This window comes from Gavialis gangeticus, unplaced genomic scaffold (assembly GCF_001723915.1).
Source record: "Gavialis gangeticus isolate Ggan-Ray unplaced genomic scaffold, GavGan_comp1, whole genome shotgun sequence".
NCBI lineage: Eukaryota > Metazoa > Chordata > Crocodylia > Gavialidae > Gavialis > Gavialis gangeticus.
This window is the reverse complement of record NW_017729022.1, coordinates 133,116,803-133,121,760: the sequence shown is the minus strand read 5'-3', so window position 1 is coordinate 133,121,760 and position 4,958 is coordinate 133,116,803.

Sequence of the window (4,958 nt, the reverse complement as noted above, 5' to 3'; positions counted from 1 at the left end):
TTTCTGTCCCTGGAGAGCACCAACAGCGCGCGCACGCACGCACGCACGCACACACACTTCCATGTGTTTAAGGGTAATGTAAATCCAGACAAGTATTGCAACCAAGGACATCCACAGCAGTATGCAAGTATAGATGCAGGTTATCTTTGGCCCTCAGACTTTGGCAAATTATAAATATGGCCCTAGGTCTTGTAAAGTCTCTCCCCTACTGAAGCATATACAATGGGTGCAGTCTTACAGGTCTGTAAGGAAGACAAGACTGAACAAGTCAGAGAAGAGCTTGCCTCAGTAGAGACTACAGAATCAGGACAAAAGCTATCTACCTAACAACACTGTGGGATCTAAATGACAACTGTATAAAACTTACAGACTGCATGTTGCTAGAGAGCAGACAGCACTATTTCACTAGATTCTGATCCAGAGGAAAAAAATCTACTTTATAAGCCACCCTTACTTGGTGCAGAGAAGGTAGAGAGGGGGTACAGATAACAGTTGGTTAAGATTGCAAGGAGAATAGAAAGTCACTATTTTCCCCATCAGTTTTGCCTTCAGAAAGTCAAGCTTGGCAGCCATATCAGATCCAATCATTCCTAATACACCTGTGAAACCTTCTAGGGAAAACAGACACTTTGGAGTATGACAGAGTGCAATTAATGTTCTTATCTTAAATTAGGTATTTCTGTAAAAATACGCGTAGTCATATTGAAAAAGAAAAAAACTAGGCAGCTCTTTCTGACACTGTTCTTACAACAACATATGAACCCAAGTGTCCCCGGTCTTTCTGACTTTAGTCTCTTTTCCCTCCCCATGTAACTAAAAACAAACAGAGTGGTTTGTGCCTGTAACAACCATTTATTACTTCTTTAAAATTACATCTTAATGCCTTTGGCTTTTATCATTCTCCTGAGCAGCCTAAGTTGATTGGGAACAAGACTTGTGGTTCTCATGTACTCGTTTTGTAAGAACACAACAAATCAAGGTCTCATAGCAGCAGTCTGCCTTGCCAAAAGGAGAAAAAGGAGGTAGCCTTTGTGAGAGAGAGAGAGAGAGAGAGAGACATTCCATATATATAATTAGATAAAATAATACTTCAGGCAAGATATGGCATCTTTAAAAGTGCCTTTTCAGTCTTGAATTTCTCTGCTTGTTACTACAGAAACCAAAATCTAAGACAGACTCCACCCAAAACAGAGAAAAACAATATAGACAGAGTAGGCTTTTTTCTTTTCTTTACCTCCCCCCACTCCCCCAACCCACACCACACACTTTTTGAAAGGGTGGGTTGGGTATTAAAAGAAAAGTATTCTACCATGCAAAGGATAGGAGTACTTTGTATAGTTGAAACAGTAAAGCTCTGATTACAGACGGCAGAGAGGAAAGCAGTGAATGAGTAATGAGCAATGAGAAATGCGTAATGTGGGATGAGAATATAATTTCCACACATCGGCTAAAGAAAGGTTTACACTCTTAAGCCATAAAAACAAACCATTAAGCCAGACCTGCACTGTCAGGAAGTATAAAACTGTTCTTGAAATTCTGCAGTTCCTATACAAAAGCTTTTCATAAAGTTTGTTTCCTGATCTTTGTTAAACATTAACATCAAGCTGCCATATGGCAATTAGCTGCCTCCTGAAATCAATAAAAAAAAAAAAAAACAACTCCCCCAACAATTTAGGAATAGTTGTTCAGTAAAATAGTTCAATAATTATTCACTCCTACTGGTGTGGCAAAGTGGATCTAGTGTAAATGCAGTCCAGATGAGTTCCTGCTTCATAATCATGAATACAATAAGCAAGTAGTTTTCATATCCAGGCCTCAAAATTGATTGTATAAATGCAAGATGACTAGCAGCATGTTGGGAAGGGTGGGAGGTACTTGGCATACATGTAAGTATTAGCAGTGATAGCCTCACTATAGACAAGGCAACTCATTTTAGCACACAGAGGCAGATCCACAACTAGTATAAATGGTCATAACTTTCATGATAGCTTATACCAGTTAAAGGTCTTCCTGCATAGCCATTAAAAATACAACCATGCTGCTGACTACAGAACCTGACTGAACTTTATGCAGAGACCATGAAGGAGCCTGGGTTTTAGCTTAACCAAGTATGAAGAGCAACACAGACACCATACAGAGATGCTGAGCACTCTGCATTTAGAGATGCCTATTTGAAGTTTACAAATGATGGCTTAAACCATCTATCACTGCCACCCCATGCCTATACTGCAAGCAAATCAAGAAACAACATGCTCAGGGAAGTTTAAGATTATGGGTCAAACATAAAAGGCAGTGCCGTGTCTTCTAGTCTCTCTCTCTCTTTATGAGAGAAAGAACTTCTATTCCTTCTTGTAGAGAAAAAAGGACTGAGTACTGTGATAACACCATATTTCCAATATTCAGAAAGATTAAATCAGCCACCACTACCAGATTTATAAGTCAGCAAGCTCAAAACTTCACTAGATCAGGCTGAGGATCTACTTTAATTCTCAGAGTTTGGTAGGCTATCCCATTAACACCAAGTTCAGTCTCACCAAATGCACTACATGACCAATTTCACTATGTGCAATTCTTAAAAAGGTCTACCCCACCCCTTCAACTCCACTACCTCACATTTTCAGATTAGAGGGAGCCTATTTTTATTTTTAAAATGGTCAACTCCAATTCCATGGACTTCTACAGACATAGATCCTTTGACTCTTTGAAATCAATAGGGCTACTCAGGAGCAGAGAGATAAGCAGCTCTTGCTCTGCTCATAGGATCTGGACCCTCGTGAGCTTAAAGCTACATGTATCTCACCAAGTATTTTACTGAAGTTGTGATTCTTAGTCAAGAAACACTTCCATTGGTTTAAATGGGAGATCTGCCTTTATTATAAGGAATGCAGAATCAGGCCATGAGCCAGCTACTGCTCATGCATAGACAAGTGCTGTAGCCAATTAAAAAAAAAAAAAAAGAGAGAGAGATTAGCATCAACGTGTTCTCATGCCTTAGAGGAGAAGCAAAAGCAGTCACTATTCTCTAGGAAGCCTTTGATATTATAAAGTTACATACAATGGACGAGGAGCTGGGGAATTTAAGGCAATTTAAGAATTTAGGCTCCGACTCAAAGCACACGAAAGTCAACAGAAGTTTTCCCCCTCATTGACTTCAACAGGTTTTGAATCAGAACCTCCATGCTCAAAGATGTGGTACAATCTGGCTGCGAATCCAGAATTTCTTGGCCATTCAAAATTAGCTTCTGCAACACAAATAAGAAAGTGCTCTAATACTGCAAAGGACATGCATTGCAAGCTATTGGACTCAAACAGCATCTGCTTGTAACTGCATAATCCCATGACTGACAGCATCCATGAGTTTATGGCTGCAAACTTGTTCACTGCCAATGAAGCTAGCATACCCATTTCAACAAACCATAGTACTGAATAAAAACACTATGCCCTGTTGGGTGGGGAGGCAAAGGAACCAAAGAGAGACTTCACAAGAGTTCTGGTATTTTACAAACTAAGAGGAGAGTTGTCCATCCAGCACTGTAGGCCACTTCCTTGAGCCAGTAAAAGAGAGAGTCAGCCATCTTAAAAACAAAAACACAGACAAGTTGTAAAGCGGTGGATCACTCTTTAGATATTATTAAAAAGAGACACTGCTACAATCCAGTAAAAATTAAGCCTCACTTTGTCACAGAAGCTTGTAGATGAGCATAACAAATATTTTAGGCCCATGAGAAAGAAAAAATAAAAAGACAGCAGCCAACAGGAAATTACTGTCATTTTTCTCTCCATCCTCTCTAAAAATTGTCTTTGCTGATGACTAGAAGCAGAGGGTAAAAACTGAGAATGTCTTAAAGGGATCTACTTAGAAGATTTTTGGACAACAAAACCTGTTAGCATATTCACTGTAATAGAACAAACCTCTTTAACACTAATAAAAACAGTTAACATAATGATTGGCAGGCCTCAAACATTCCAGAAGCTGTCTGAAAAAAGGTCACTGGATGAAGCATGGCCCATCTGGCTTCAGAGTGCCACCTTCATTTACAAAAGAAAACTGGCAAAGATTTTAAGTTTCTTCTCTTTCTCATGCACACAATTCCCATGTCACTAGAGGATATAAGCATAGATTCCTCAGTCTAAGGCCAATTCCACAGCTTAAGGTATCAAACATAGGCAAGAACTTACCACTCGGGCTAATTTGACTTCCTTCTGCCCTTGGCTTTGGTCCAGCTTGCACTACCTCAGCAAAGAGCCAGTTTCAGTTACTTAGTCTAATATTTGGCAGGCCTTCCAATTGCAACAAGCAATTCAGCCTGTGTCCTCATCCCATGTTATACCAGCTACTTGCAAACTGCTGTGCCAGCCTTTTAATGTACAATGTGTACAATAAGTATGAACTGTGATTAATGCCTTACTTGCCAACTGAAAATCAGACTTTCCCCTTGATATTAAGAATAAGGAAAAAAAAGATGTAAATACAAGTTATCCTTGTGCATGCTGTACAAATGAATCACTCTCTCTTACAGATTGGACTGGGCAGAATGAAGTGTCAGAGCTCTATTATTTATTATCTGAAATAGGTTTAAACATCTGGGGGAAAAAATGCTTTCAAACACATAACCCTGGAAAGGAAGACAAGCTACTCAGAGACAGAAAAACCATAAGGTGAGGTCAGATAGGAGGCTGCAGATGACAAGTTTGCTGTATGTTGGGCAAAATCTGAAGGTTATTTCATGACAGCATTCCACATAAATGAGCTCTTAGCTGAGGTAAAGAAGTAATTATATTCCCAACTGTTTTAGCAAAGGGCCAGTAGAAATAAAGTTGTTGTTCCTTTTTAGCATACATAAAAAGCACACCCAAAATAATACATTTTATTATTTTTATATTTGGCCAGGATAAGGTTTTAAATGGGAGACCTATTTTTTTTTTTTTTTTTTTTTTAAAGGGGGGGGGGGGGGGGG